Here is a 15,599-nt window from a genome sequence, read left to right as displayed (position 1 = left end):
ATAAGTAATGCAGTGATCAGATGCTGAATCGATACAAGTAAAGTCTGTTACTTAAAGGATCCCAAGATACTGTTGTTCTGCACGAGAATCTAAAGTTACCACTGGGCGATCACCCTTTCCGGAAGGCCGTCTCCCTGCGCCAGGGAGCTGCGGCGGGCGGGCGGGGGCGGGGCCGGCGGCGGGGCGGGGGGCGGGGCCGGGGCCGGAGGGGCGGGGGCGGGGGCGGGGCGGGGCGGGCCGGCGGCAGCCTCCGCCCAGCTCTGCTCGCAGGTCGGGGAGGAGCCCGCACGCCCCGCGGTTGACGCAGGGCCAAAGCTGGGACAGATTTCAGAGGAACCCATTTCCTTCCTCCAGAAGCCGTGAGGAGGTTTCCAGGATCTGTCCCCCACCTGCTGTGACCGTCACGCCCAGGCCAGGGGGCAGGCATGTGGAGGGCCCTGGGCCACCTGGCAGGAGCTTCTGGGCTGCAGTAATTTGCCCCCTAATCTGTTAGCCGGGCTGTTGGAAAACTTCTTAGAATATGGAAGCGCTCCCTTCGGCCCTGCAGTAAAAGCTGCCCCTGCCGCGGGCGGAGCGAAAGCAGAGGACGCGGTCTCAGCTCCAGAAGGCCCCTGGGCGCGCGCCCCTCGCTGTCAGCTGTGCAGAAAGCCCGGTTTGCCGCTGGTAACTTCGGCTGTCACGGAGCCTCTGCATTTGTAGAGCGTTTAGCTTATTGACCTAAATGCGCTCATGTTTCGGAAGGAAAAAAAAGCGGTCTAATTAATTCACAATAAAAATTCTCCATTTCATAGAAGATAAAACTCGTATCACCCAAGCAGAACTGAATGTGTGAGGCGGTGCAGCCAGCCGCAGGCAGCAGCCTTAAAAACGACAATATCTGACCTTAATATGTGTGACTCTATCAGGATTCCATTTTCGACAGGTACATGTTTCAATATTCTTCTCGGAGCTGAAATCATGTCATTTATATGCAAATGACCACGTCTTCGGCAGCTGCTGCTTCTCCGTTGAAGCCGAGGGACTTATTTGCACTTAATAAAGCCTCATAAATAGGTTTTGCTTCTAAAAGTGTGGGGGAGCAGGAAGCCCACCGCGGCCTCTTACAGCTACAAGCTTCTTTTTTGTTTGGAAAGCGAGCGGCCACGTCTGAGAGGACGGTTCTCGGCTGGGAAGGAAGCCGGGCTCCTCGGCGGGCCCCCCTCCCCTCCGCGGGACGCCAGCGCCCCGGCCCCGCGCGCCCTCCTCCCGCCGGGGGTGATGTACCGAGACTCCGGCTCCGGGCTGGGCCGGGGGCTGCTCTTCCTTTGCGCAGAGCCTCCTGCCAGGTGGTAGAGCAGGTGTCCAGCCCCCTCAGGCTGTCCTGGCTGACGGAGGAAGAGGTGGGGGAGTCCTTGGCAAGAGGAGGAGAATTTTTCCTTTTATGAGTTAGGACTTCCCCTTTTAAAACACTCCCACAGGGAAGGGAGAGCTTTGGGGGCTGTTTGCACACGCTGATGCTGATCAGGCAGCATGAAGAGAACATTAAAAACTCACCTTAATTCATGGGATGAGTACATAGCTCTTCTCCTTTTCCCCTTCCACTCCCACCTTCCTCGCTGGCCATTCTTTCTGGACAGAACTGGATGGAAAGGAAAAGACTGTATGTGTCTGCTGTGCAGGTAACACGAACTCGACCCATTTCCTGTTAAAGCTCCTGTAAAACCACCCAGGCTTCCTGATCGGGGTGAGCAGAAACGCTCCATTTACCATTTAAGACCATTTAAGATCTGCTAAAAAATAGAAGAATGTCATGAGATAATTGTCTCCTGCTGTTAGATGCTAAGACAAACCTGAGGCGCTTATGAAAAATAAATAATGATGGGAAGCAGGGTCGTTTATTTTTAAAGCACTGTGCTGCTGATTTGGTAATAATGACCTATTATCCTTGTCAGAGTGATGGTCTGTTCCTGGAGCTCATTTCTGGTGTGTGAGCAACTGGCATAGTAGAGATGATTATACTGTCTGATAAATGTGAAAGCATCGAAGACACTGGTTGACAATACTATCATTAAATTGTCACCAGCTTGGCAAAGAGACAAACAGCCCTCCCGCATCAACCTATCAGAGATGTTTATAATCGCAAAAACATCCAAGCACAGTATTAATGTAAATAACTATCACACACACATACACACACACACACACACACACACACACACACACACCCCTAAAAACCCAGCCACTAGCAGCATAGTGTGGCCAGGGAAGAGATGGAAGGAAGTGATACCAGTCCTTGAGTCAGGAGTCCCGAGCTCTAGTCTTGTCTCTCTGAGCCTCAGTTTCATTAACTTTAAAAATAGAGATCATGTCTGCCCTGTGCATCTCCCAATATCATTATCAGTATTAAAATTGTAACGACACAAAATACAAAGTAATAATAATATATTATCCATATTAGATTATAGTGCAAAGTTGCTCTTGGTATATTTAAGATTTTACATTGGTTTACTTTTTACAAAAATTATAGTGAAATACATATAACATTTGTCATCTTAACCACTTTTAAGTGTACAGTCCAGTAGTATTAAACATGCACATTTTTGTGCAACCTTTATCAGCATCCATTTCCGGAACTCTTTTATCTTGCACCACCGAAACTTCCCCCTTCCCCAGTCCCTGGCAACCACCTTTCTATCTTCTGTCTCTGTGAAATTGACTACTCTAGGTACATAAGTGGAATCATACAGTACTTATCCTTTTGTGTCTGGCTTATTACACTTAGCATATTGTCCTCAAGGTCATTCATGTTGCAACATATGTCAGAATTTCCTTCCTTTTTAAGACTTAATAATATTTCATTGTATCTATAAATCGTTCTTGCTTACGCATTTATCTGTAGCTGAATACCTGGGTTCCTTCTACCTTCTGGCTACTGTGAATAATGCCGTAAACAGAGTTTATATGAATATGAATATGTTCTATTTATGAATATATTTATATGAGTATGACTATAACTCTTCAAGATCCTGCTTTCAGTTCTTTTGGGTATATACCCAGGAGTGGAGTTGCTGAGTCACGTGGTGATTCTATGGTTAATTTCTGAGGAACAGCAAGACTATTTTTCACAGTGGCTGTGCCATTTTACATTCCCACCAATAAGGGTACGAATTTCTCCATATTCTCAACAAGACTTCTTTTCTTTTCTTTTCTTTTCTTTTAAATAGTAGCCATCCTACTGGGTATAAGGTGGTATCCATGGTTTACTTTTAATACAGTGATGTGTAGGAACCACTGTCTAATACTATCATGAAAGTTCTCACATTTGGAATGACATATTTCTTAACCATACACTAGATACTAATTTGCCAACTATATTTACAACTACGATAGAGGGGGCTTTAGGAGCTCCTGTACCTCCTGTATTATGTGTTTATATATATATTTATTATATATATATGGTTTTAATGGAAACTTCCCCCAGAAATTATTTATATGTTAAATTATACATGTTTTTATAACTCATACACACATATATAGTGATACTTAAGAAGTTTTGTAGTTTATGTATATCTAAGTCACAAAGCTTCTTAGTTTTACATACATAAGTTATATATATATATACACACACATATATCTGTATCTCTTTTTTTTTTTATTACAAAAAGTAAGCTTCTTAGTTCCAAAGCTGCTTAGATGCATCAGCCAGTCAATCTAGAGAGTAGGAATCATGGGGAAGCTGAAAAGCGTGCCTCATCTCCAGAGAGTCCCATTCAGTTGGTCTCGATCAGGCCAGATGTCAGTATTTTGGTGATTCTAGTGAGCGGCCAGTGTGGGCTCCCGCTACCCTATATCCACTTCGCTTCCGTTTTAAATTTGCTAGTCCCTTACTTTTCAAACTATGGGCTTTGGTCATCGTCGTCGCCTGAGAGCTTGGAAACCGAGACTCAGGCTCTACCCAGATCTGCTGAATCTGAATCTGCGTTTTAACAAGATCCCCAGCTGCTGCACATGCACCTTGAAGTTTGAGAGGGGCTCCGGAGTGGGGATGGGCAGAAGTTGTTCACCACCAGCCACACACTATTCCTTTTCAAAAACGTGCACTGAACCGTGAACCAGTCTTCCCTTGAAAGGGTCAAGGAAAGAGGAAGTTAATGTCAACCCTACTGCGCGTGGGCGGCAGCCCAAGTCAGCTCAGCTCCGTCACGCAGGGGAGGGAGGGCTCGTGAGTCCCGGCAGCCGGACCTGCACCTGCGCTGCGGCCACCCCGCTCAGGCCCCCACCCCAGCCCCCGTGGGCCCCGCGGCTGCCCCACCCCTGGTCAGCAGCAGGGAAGGCCCACCTGCGGCCCTTTGGCCTCTCTTTAGGATGCGTCTTCCCTCACCTTTGTCACCGTGGGCTCTGCTGGGCCATCTAGATCCTGAGGCCACTTCAGCTGTGGGACAGAGAACACACCAGGCTCCAGTGAACAGCTGCTCCTAGAATCTCAGCGGCCGTTTAGTGCAGGCTCGCACACAGCGACAGTGAACCCCTCAGGTCCGGCCAGGTCATTTCTTCTCTGGGCTTGAATATCCCCAGGGGTGGAAGCAAAGCTGCACGGTTGACTTGTACTGACCTTGCTTTTTATAAAAAATACAAACCGCTAAGGCATGTACCCCATGCTCTGCTTATAAAGTCTGATACTGAACCAAAGTGAAAGACTAGAATTTTTGTGGGCAAATTTTGTGTTGTTTGGTTTGGTCTGTGTTTCAGCCACATGAGAATTTTTTGATCCTAATTTAGTAACTCAGCCTTCTTTCACCGATCTCCAGGCTGACGACGTTAGCATAAAAGGTATTGGTGAAAATGTTGAACAGTTTAGGGCTGAAGGACCAACCTCTAAGTTGTCCCTCCTGGAAACCTTCCTCTGAATGTATAACATTTCCTAACTAGCATTGTTCGGATTATTCAACGAGTTAAAAATCCTCTTACCCAAAACAACAAGTCCATAGTTCTTTCATAACGATGCCTTGAATTCTGGGCCATGCTGAAGTTCCAACACTCTTTGCCTACAAAACTGTTCTAATTTCCAGTATATTGCCCTTCAGAAAAAGGGAATTGCATTATTGGCGTGGTTTATTCGTACTGAACCCACACTACTGCTGGGGATGGCTGTTCACTTTGGAAACGCTTCAAAACTGTCTTTACTACAATCAGTTCTGGTTTTATTGACTATTTACTTACTCATAGTATTTATTCCTCACAATTTCTTAAAGACTTTTGATGTCATTTCAACTAGTTAGTCTGTAAAATAATGATAATGAAATGAAGAGCTACCGCGCATCGAGCATTGAACATGCGCCAGGTGCTGTGTTACAGTGTTTTATATGAGACATTGAAGTGTCTCCCCAGCCCTTTAGGTACACACCGTTATCCCAACTTTACAGGTGAAGAAACTGAAATTTAAATCTGCTAAGTGACTTGCTTGGAGAACAAAGTAGACGCTAGGTCTCCCTGGCTCCCAGGCCTGTTTCCCAGGCGATATACGTTTCCCTGGGATGCAGTGGTTCAGCTGCGGAATCTTGATTAAATTGGGGCTCCAAGTCCTTCTCATCAACGTTCGTTACGCCTTTTCCAGTCAAGTCTGACGAGCCATCTTCTTACCCAGAAAACGTACTAAAAGGTAGCACGATGGGACAGAGAGGTCCTGCCAGCCTCACACCATTACTGTCAGACCGGGGGCCACTCCCTTCTCAAAACTCTTCCCACTCTGACTTTCTCGTTTTCCTTACTATTTTTCTCTGGTTCTGAGCATTAGTCTTCCTCCAAGACTTGCGTTACTCCAGATCTTGGGTGTGTGTCATCCTGGTCGGCCTCGTCCACGCTCGCCAGGCTTGCTACCCAGTCTGACGGACCTCATCGGGCTCCTCCAGCCTTTCTTCCTCGGTGGAACCATTGCAGTGGTCAGCATCAAACTGTGCACTTCGTCATTTCCATTGCTTCCTTACTTTTGAAGGAGTCACTGTTGTGACCTCAGTGAGCGAGCTTTTCCACTGGGCCCATGAGAGCGAGGGTGCTGCATGGGACAGCCACGCCTGCACTTCCCAGCTGCCCATCCCCTGACTGCGTGTGGCCGCAGGACTGTGCCTGGCGTCGGGTACAAAGTACAGGCTTCCTCTAGCACACACTTCCTGCGTCCTCAGGAACCTGCTGGGGTAGCGCACTTAGAACATCCAGAAAACAACAAACGTGCCGTGACGCTGTCATACAGAAAACCTGCCAGGTTGTCAGCCGTAGGGCTTCTGATGTGGAGGAGGGATGTAGAGTCGTGATTGACAGCTCACTCTTGGCGTCCATCAGACCCACAGGCAGTCAGTTGTAGGTGGTGTGGAGATGGTGCCACTTCTTAAGCTTTAATCTCCTCCCCTGAAAACAGGGATGGTGAGAATGGGGTAACTGCGTAACACAAGTGCTCTTTAGTGGGAGGTGAGTGCTGCTCGGCACCGCGGCTGCTTATACGCTCATAATTCAACCCCTTGGCCCCGGTGTGAGGTTTTGATCAGCTGCCTCCAGCTCTTTCCAAGCACAGCCTATTAGCGCAAGGACGTGGCCAAAGCTTGTGACAGCGGTGAAGACATCGTGCCACGTTCTAAAGCCTTTGTGAACAACCTGTGGTCTCCTCTTACTTAGTTCTGAGTACAGATGAGAGGCCAAGTTGACTAAAAGTCATTGTGTAGAGCTGTAAATACATTTTTGGAAAATGTTTTGGGGTTTTAAAAACCTAAGAGAGGGGAACTAAATTCAGGAAAGGACTGGTTTCTTTCAATACTTAGGAACCCTCGCTAACACTCCATTTCTCAAAAGGGCTGAAGATAAACAGAAGCGAAGTGAGCTTCTGCTGAGGGCCTCCCTGGCTTATGGTCACAGCGCCGTCTTGGCTTAGAGGCACAGGAAGCTGTCTCAGTTCAGTTACAGTGACACCAGTGTGGCTCTGTGCCATGAGCCCAGAGGTGTTGCGGCAGTTTCTATTGCTGCTATAACAAATTATCACAAACTTAGTGGCTTAAAACAACACAAATTTATCACTTACAATTCTGGAGGTCAGAAGTCCAAAAAGTCAGTCTTGCTGGGCTAAAATCAAGGTTGCCTGACTCTGAAATCCAGGGCTACGTTCCTTCCGGAGGCTCTAGGAGGGTACCCATTATCTCGCCTCTTCCAGCTTCGGGAGCCCACCTGCATCCCTGGGCGTGTGAGCCCTTGTCCGCCACGGAAGCCACGGCGGAGCGTCTTCACACCCATCTCCCCCTTGCTTTCTCTCTGAGCTTGGCTTCCACCTGCACGTCACCTCGGGCTCGAGCTCTCCTGCCTCCTCCCTTCATTTGTAAGGACACTGGTGGGCACATCGGGCTCAGAAAAGCCAGGCTGACCTCCCACCTCAAGAGCCTTAACTTCACATCTCCCAGGTCCCTTTTGCCGTGTTATGTGATGTGGTCGCAGACGTGGGGGGTTAGAATGCGGGTATCTTCGCGGGCCTGATTTTGCCTGCAGGGTGTGGGTTACATGCTTCTTGCTCGGTCACAGGGCCCACAGATATTACCAGTGGCAGACGGTTACAGTCAGTACTTCAAGTGGGACAAGTCATCGTCCAGAGCAGCCACAGTTAATCAAATAAAAGCAGGTATCAGCATGCACTTTGTCACATCAGCAAGAGGATCAAAACAGTGTGACAGTAGATTCGACTTCTTGTCAGGTCGAATTCTTCTTTCGGTGCTGTGTTATCAGAAAGAGGCAGTATTGTTATACTGTAATTTATATAGTGCCTTCCTCCGAGCGATCAACAGACGATTCTTCCGTATCCTCAGAGAATTAGTCTGTCTCTTTTTATCCCAGCTCAGCTTCTCCAGCAATATAATATCTAGTAATATAATATCTGTGTGCAAGAAATAAATCAGACTCACTAAATTTAAGAATTTAAGTTCACTTAAAGAAACTCCTTTTGGAGTTTTTTTTTTTTCATTTGAAAATGCTCCTCTTTGATGCTGTGGGGCCACTGACCCACAGTAGGTTTATCAGGTCAGTTAGCCTTTGGTTCAAAGTTACCGCTCAGATGGCTTTGAATAATTCCCCTTTAATAAAGATATGCCTTGAAAAAAGATTATCAACTTAAATTTCTGCCACCTAGTAGCATTAGGAAAATAGGTATTTAGCAATTCTTTCTGCAATGTGGTTTGGGGGTAGCGATGATACTGGGTGGGAAAAGCTTAAGGACTTTCCCTGAGGAGGTGATTATTCACATTCACACATTGTTAAAGGCCACATGGGTGTTTTCCGTTCAGAGAAGCTGCTGGTAGCCCTGAACGCTGAGCCTAATTCAGAGCAACTCCCTCTCTTCCTCTAACCAGTCCGTGTGAATTCCCACGTTTCTAGACGCACTCTGGCCCCAGCACCGAAACTGGGGCTCTCGCCAGCCATCAGGACTGTCTGAAATTTTTTGCTTTCTGCTTCTCTCCTTCAACAACACCCCTATGTTTTATCTTAGTATTGACAATTGCTACCACTGAATGGGTATTTACTGGGTTCCGGACACTCACATTTGTTACTCCTAATTATTACTGTGAGTTACCTCACTAGTAAGTATTTGTTAGAAGACCTGCTCTGGATCCTGGAGGCGGTGTCGAGTGGACGTGTCCACGTCCCAGTTGTGGGAACGGGCACCGCAGGCTGGAGGGAGGAGCCCAGGGCCCTGCAGCTCACGGGCTTGCGGGAAGCCCCCAGGGGGGGCCGGGGGTGGGTGCTGTCTCCTTTTGTAGCTGTGTTTGAAAACTTATTTGACTGTTTGGGACATAAGGTTACTAATGAAGTCAGGACCTTCAAGAGAATTTAAAAGGCACTTTAAGAATCAGACTGAAAAACAGAGAACTCATAATTGCTTAGAACACAAGTCCCACTCTTAGTAATCAAAGGCTTTGATTTTATAAACTTCAGGATTCTGATACATACACAAGGGCAAAAAAGGTGACGTACCGCTTAGACGGAGTCATAGAAACGGCCCGAGGGCAGCTCCACTTGCGTCCTGGCCGCTGTGCTTCGCTCAGTCCCTGACGCTCAGGTCAGGGGAAGCCAGTGCTTGCCTGTCAGCTGCGAGCTGACAGTAACATGCTTTTGTAGTCTTTGGTCTCCCACGGGACAGAAAGGACTCTGAGAGTAAATTTACTCTATTGCTGAGATCTGGACCTTCCGATGGCTGGAACATGGAGATACTTTTGTTTCTGTTGGTTTGTTTTACAAGTTTTACTCAGTAGGAATCGGAAAGTTCCATATTGGGAATGTCAAATGGTGTTTCTGGAGGGCAGTTTGACAACCTGTTTCAATAATTTAAAGGTGCATTTCTAGTGAAAGCAAATAGATGAAGATGTATGTGTAAGAATGCTCATTGCAAGATGAGTTATTAAAAAAACTGGAAACAGTCTGAGTATGTATCAATAGGGTAGTCATTCAGTAAGTCATGCACATCCACGCATGAGCTACATGGAAAATGATTATGTATCACCTATCGTATTGCTAAATGAAAACAAAGACCAAAAGCAGATTATAACCCCGCTTTGAAGTGTGTGCGTGTGTGTGTGTGGGTGTATCTGGCTGACTGTACTCCAAAATACGCAACCTACGGTGATCTGTAAGTGGTGGGTTTGAGGGAGGTTGTCTGAAATTTCTTTTATTCTATTATCCACATTTCCCGTTTAGATCACCCAAACCACCCTTCCACCATTGACAACGATTCTAAGTCATAGGATATAAATGTTTGCACATATTTCTACAAAATTTATTTTTGTTTTTTGCACAGGTGTTTTAAACTTACTTAGATAGCTTCACATTCTATTTCTTAACATCTCTCACCTAGTACTATGTTCTGTAGGCCTGTGTTGCTATGCGTCTATTGCTGAGTTATTTTCATAGTCTAGGTGCTGTAAATAAGCACATGCTACTTTCTTAGTCAGAAAACACCCAACAGAGCTCTTCCTACTGTGAAGAAAGAAAAGAAAGAAAATAATATTTCTTCCAGCATAAAAACATAAAGCCATAAATTAATTCACTTAATTTTGTAAATAGAAATATCCAACTGGAGAAATGTTTATTACACTGAAGATTCTATTTTACTAAACACCATGACTTTAGAAAAGTGTTTGGACATATGGAACTCTTTTCTATAAATACAAAAAATTCAAAGAGAAAAGAGAAATTTCTTTCTATGAAGAGTCTAAAATGCTTGACTTATTTTAGGAGGCAAAAATTTCAAAAGACAAAGTTATTTTGAGAGTGAAAAGTAGTGAAATGAACTTATTACAGTGTGTTCTCACTATATATTAAAAATGAAATTAAAATCACTTAAAATAAGAGAAACATGACATTGTAATGCAAACAGAAATTGAGGAAAATCCCAGAAGGATGGGAAGCAGTGGGTTGATGGACAGCACAGGAAAATGAAAAGACAATCAGAGGAAGTAATAACGCCTGCTGGGGAAACCTGAAATTTATACGTTGAAAGTTCATAATTTTTTACATAAAAATCTAATAATAAGTAATAATCCCTTTCCTTTCTTTAAACTTTAATTTAAGGTCAAAAGCAGAACTTCAGGAACAACTCTATTCAGGCACAGTTTTATAAGACAGACATCAAATACTCTCAGTGAGATTTGTGTTTAACTTTCAAACTTTTCTTCAAAACAATATATTTCTAGATGAGAGGTGTGGGGAAAAAAAATCACCATAACTATTTATTATGGGGGAAAATGGCAAGATGAGAGTCGCATTTCAAGTGGATGTTTCTGAAGCCCTGTTATCCTGGAAAAGGTCACAAAGTCTGGGTTTCGTCTATTTCTTATTTAGGCTAGTTTTCACTGACAGCAGAGAGAACTTTATGACATCGCTCTGGCAGACAAAACCAAGCTGCCTTTACGAAAATGATTTTGTTGAAAACAGGGCCGCCTTTTTTTTTTTTTTTCTCTGCAAAATACTGGGTTTCAAAATGAAGTCACTGACCTAGGAAGGATAAACAAGTAGACTTCAGGGGTCGGGGGGCAGGACAGGAAGCAGACTAAAGCACAGAAGCTCAAGCGTGAAAACCGAAAAATAGGACACTGATCTGCGGGGTCAGGGCCAAATGGGGAGAAGAAGTACCTACTGATCGTGCCAGGTGAGCCGCAAAGGGGAACGGCCAGGACAGTGACCAGGCTTTCTAAAGAGAAGGTCACAGCCGTCTTGCTTCTCTGGAAACTGGAGTTAAACTGGATCCTAAGACTATGTGGGGTGTCTTGGCTAAGAGCCCTCTTGAATTTGCCTTAAATTCTCCAACAGAAAAACTTCAAAGATTAGGAAAAACATGGATTTTGATGATTTTGTGTGACTTTAAAGACTAGTCAGTATTTCATTCATTTCTAGGCAGAATGGCAGAACAGTTGTGCAAAGGGTTCTTGAATTACACAGAAATTCAAGCTTTGTGACCTCCTGCAATTTATTTAGCTTCCTCACATATAAAACATGTACATAACAAGAGACTTTACCTCACAGGATTATTGAAAGGATTAAACTAAGTATGTCATCTATGCACACAGTACATATTCGGTAACCTTAGCTGGTACTGGTGTAGTTACGGTGGGAGGTTTTTTAAAAAAGAAAGTATGTTTAACATTTGAGCACCTGCCTGAGACTCAGATCTGAATTTTACACCAGCTGAGATTAGTGTTTTGTAACGTTTTGACAGGTCATATTGAATCTGAAAAAGACATTATTTGTTACTAATAATATTAGAAAGCGAACTTCTTTCAAAATCTATCACGGTGAATAATATAGTGGGTATAAATCCCAGCCCATTTGCTCCAGGATGCAAGGAATGTTAAGTTTCAATTTCTTTCAAGCGCCTCTTCCACTGGATGCTGGGAAAACAATCCCAGTCAACTCAAGGCCCGTCCGCTTACACGGGACTGCACGCAGGCCCCGGGGCTGCCCGGTGGCCAGCTGGCACCCTGTCTGTGCGCCTGGCTGGTGACATGTGCGTCCCGGTGTCCCTGTGGTGGACACCAGCTCCTGAGACTTCTGGGAGAGTGAGACAAGCAGCCAGGCCCCAGAGGCCCTCCCGCAGCCCCTCCTAGCCCCTGGCTCCCGGGAGATGCTCCTGCTGTGCCGTGTGCCATCCTGGGGCACAAAGGGCCCCTGGGAGCTAATCTCTGCCCCCGTCTCAACTCCAGCATCCCACACTGCCCGCCACTGCCGCTCTGTCCCTCCCGTGCCATGGACAACGGGGCAGTGAGGGAGAACGCGGGGGTCTGAGCGCCTTCTCAAAGTAGGGAAAGTGACATTCCTTCTGCTCTGGAATCTCCAAAATCATGCAGAGAGGAGTGTTTTATTATTGCCTAAGTCTTACCACACCCTCTTCAGATGAATCCAGGGGCAAGCTGGGCACAGGTCCTTTTTCAGGTACCTGGCATCTTCACTTTCCCTGGCTTCTCTCCTTTCTCACAAGTCTACAGACTCTTCAGTCCTAGGGGCAGAGAACACAGATGTTGACCCATCAGGTATTTTTCCAATTCTTTGGTCTCAAGTCTGGATTGTGGCTTTTAAAATTTAAAAAATTAGGGATTCAACACCCTCCCTTGAGGACTGTCTACTACATAGCCTGGCTGCCTCCGTGCGGGGGCAACAGCAGACAAAACAAACAAATAAACAAACAAGACAGGTCAATGCATCAAAATACGTCCAAGCAGGGAGGGGTGCACGTTTTATCATTTTCATCTAAACGTATATTTTAAATACTTAATTTTCCATAATGAATTGAAAGTCTCCCAACTAAAACATTTTTCTTTAGTTAAAAATATGGGCTACTTGATATACTATTGGTAAGCATTTGATTTTATAATTTCCTTTCAGCCCAAATTATGATAATTACATGAATTTTATGCATATGAATGATCCTAACACTATCCTGCTGGATGAGGAAGCGTCTTTTCTTTACACTTTCCTTGTTCTTCTTCTCCTTCCTCAACCTGTCTGTCAGTATGTCCCCTCAGTGCTCTCTTGTTCCTCTCCAAGTTCACGCCATCCTCTAGCCCCACCTTCTTAAATTTATAATCCACTATCCAAAAGAATGTGTAGCTTTCCTTTTTGTAAAATCTGACTGTCTGCATGTTACCTCCTTAAGAAATCCAGACACTGTAAATCTTACTTAGAGCCCAGAAAAGCTTGAAGTCAGAGGCGTTGGGTAACATAATTTGATGAAGATGTTAATTTTTTAAAAACCTTGGTAACTTTGAAGGGCCACGTATTTTTGTTGCACGTTGATCATGGTTACCTGGATCATCAACCATGAACCCTCTGAAACGCGGCCTGGTCGTGTCATCTTGGTAGGACTGGTTCATGATACAGTGGGCGTAGAGAGCAGTTGCTGACTCACTGTGTCGAACGAGTGAGGGAATCGAGTGGTGAGAGGCGGATCAAAGCAGACGAGGGTGAGCTGAAAGAAAATCAAAGAAGCCCCGCGAGGGTAAAAATAGAAAACGGCAACCGATCACGGTCACGTGCGTGAGAGTCCAAACAGGAAAAGCAAAAAGGAAAAGAAAGTTAAAGAACGTAAGTCTAACGGCAAAGAGAGAGACAGCAGAAGAAATGCAGGAAAAAGTGACAAATGTAACAAAAACAAGGTGAAGAAAAGAGAAAAGGGCCGGATCTAAAAGGATGAGTAAGAGCGAAGAGAAATCAGAGTGAGGAAGGCGCTGCGAGCATAACCAACGTGAGGAAAAGAACATGAAATCAAGGGGCAAAGGAAGGGAGCACGAGAACGTCAGAGAAACGTCTGATTCCAGAGAAAACGACCAGGAAAGGAGCAGACGCGAAGGCCGCAATTTAGAACCGAACCGCGATGAGCATGCTCATGATGAACGCGAGCAGACGGACGCGCGGCCCAGGCGGGAACGAGCGGGAATACCGGCAGCGGCGACAGGGTGCGGCCCGCGCGGAGCAGCCGGGCGGGCGGAGAGGAGAGGGGGCCGCGAGCTCTGGGAGAGGCGGCGGGGGAACCGAGGAAGGAGCGGGCTCTGGGGTGAGGGAAGCGCGCACGCTCACAGCTCACGTGACGGCAGGGAGCCGCGATCAGGTCCACGCTCAGAAGAAAGAGTCGTCAGGAAAACAAGCCAAGTTCTCCACGTCGAACAACAAGGCGCCGAGGAGGCCAGCGCCTCAGCGGAAAAGGAAACCAAAAGTTAAACGATCAAGAAGGTGACCGTGCACGTGGTAAAACCTGAAGATGCGGTCACGCGCCAAGCCCTGGGACAAACGAAGGCCAACGTGGATGAGGGACTTGTGTGAACTAGTTCCCAGTCTTCTCGATTTTCAAGTTTAGAAACTTGCTGATGAGTCTCCTTTATGTTAGCTTCCTCTTTTCAGTTTTTAGGTTTTTGGCTTTCTTTTTAATGTGGACTTCACTGAGTTGATCTTTTGGTAATCTGAAACCTGGATAATTTGGCCTGCTAAAGTTTTAATAAACTGGAAATGAGAAAAAACATTGTAGTAAAATTCTTTTAGATTAAAAAATATTCTAAATGGTAAAAGTTTACATTTCAAACTGATTTAAAAACTAAAGAAAAAAGGATGACTCCATCATGTGTGCAGTTTCTAAAGGATTGAAACCATTTACTATCTTATGGAGGAAAAATGCTAGTGTCAGCTGAACTGTAATTCCTTTTGTAATGAAGTATTTCATAGCGACAACATGTAAGACGTGACGGCAGGTCTGTGCACATTTTTCTAAACCTTTCAGAACGCTCTGTGTGTCTGGGTTTTGTTTCCCTGTCTTGCTGAAGTACGCAGGGCATTTGAGGCAGATGTTAGTTTAGGGAAAGGCTCCCAAATTGAAATGTGCAAATAAGAAAGACAAAGATTGCTCTTCTGAATATCTGCTTTTATTTCATTTATTAAAACTCTACAGAGCATCCAAGTGCCTTTCAAGCTACATGACAAAACACCCAGTTGATGCACGAGAATTACAAAGATAATTTATGCGGCTGGTGAAGAAAACCGCCTGTCCTGAAAGGCAGTTAGACGAGAGCTACGCCTCACGCTACGCCTCACGCTACACTCACGACAGGGACCGCGCCGTCTACACTCACCCGACAGGAGACTGCGCCGTTGTCGTTGCTCTTGCACTTTTCTTCTGGGATGGCTTCCCTTACAGTTCCGGTGCTGCCTCCTTTCTTCTCCTTTCCAGCTAAAAAGGGCTTCTCACACTTCAGTGTGCATGTGATCACCTGAGGATCTTGTCAGAATGCAGATTCTGACTCGGAAATCCTGGCGCGAGGCCTAAGACCTACCCAGGGCTCTCCATGCTACTGGTCTTCAGATCAGACTCTGAGTGGCAAGATCTTTTAACGACTGGCAGCCAGGAGCTGAAATGCCAGAAGATAAGAAGTGCCAGCATTTCCGTTTTGTTTGTTCCACTAACTAAGCAAAGCCCACATGAAACTCTCGGCTCACTTAGCTGAACTGTAAGCTTAGCTTCCCCGACGTCCTCCTCACTGGTGCCTTCTGTGCACACACCTGTCCTCACCTAGGATGCATGGTAAATGTCACCCTCCCAGGGTGCTCCCTTCTGTGCT

At 45.7% G+C, this 15,599-nt stretch overlaps 1 long non-coding RNA gene across 10 annotated transcripts; it reads right to left on the bottom strand.

Moving 5' to 3' along the window:
- Positions 1-264: 264 nt before the first annotated feature.
- LOC116281808 (uncharacterized) lies at positions 265-13,901 on the bottom strand. Of its 10 annotated transcripts, XR_012076035.1 has the most exons (9): positions 13,301-13,901; positions 12,377-12,493; positions 9,853-9,978; positions 7,046-7,885; positions 4,361-6,381; positions 1,534-1,618; positions 1,264-1,390; positions 883-949; positions 265-717 (listed from the first exon to the last, which is right to left on the bottom strand). It is a non-coding gene; the product is annotated as an uncharacterized lncRNA (long non-coding RNA). The 10 variants fall into 10 exon arrangements; XR_012076032.1 differs by having other exon boundaries at positions 883-1,390; XR_012076038.1 differs by lacking the exon at positions 883-949 and having other exon boundaries at positions 265-726.
- Positions 13,902-15,599: the final 1,698 nt, after the last annotated feature.

This window comes from Vicugna pacos, chromosome 9, assembly GCF_048564905.1.
Source record: "Vicugna pacos chromosome 9, VicPac4, whole genome shotgun sequence".
Lineage (NCBI taxonomy): Eukaryota > Metazoa > Chordata > Mammalia > Artiodactyla > Camelidae > Vicugna > Vicugna pacos.
This window is presented reverse-complemented; position numbering and strand designations above follow the sequence as displayed.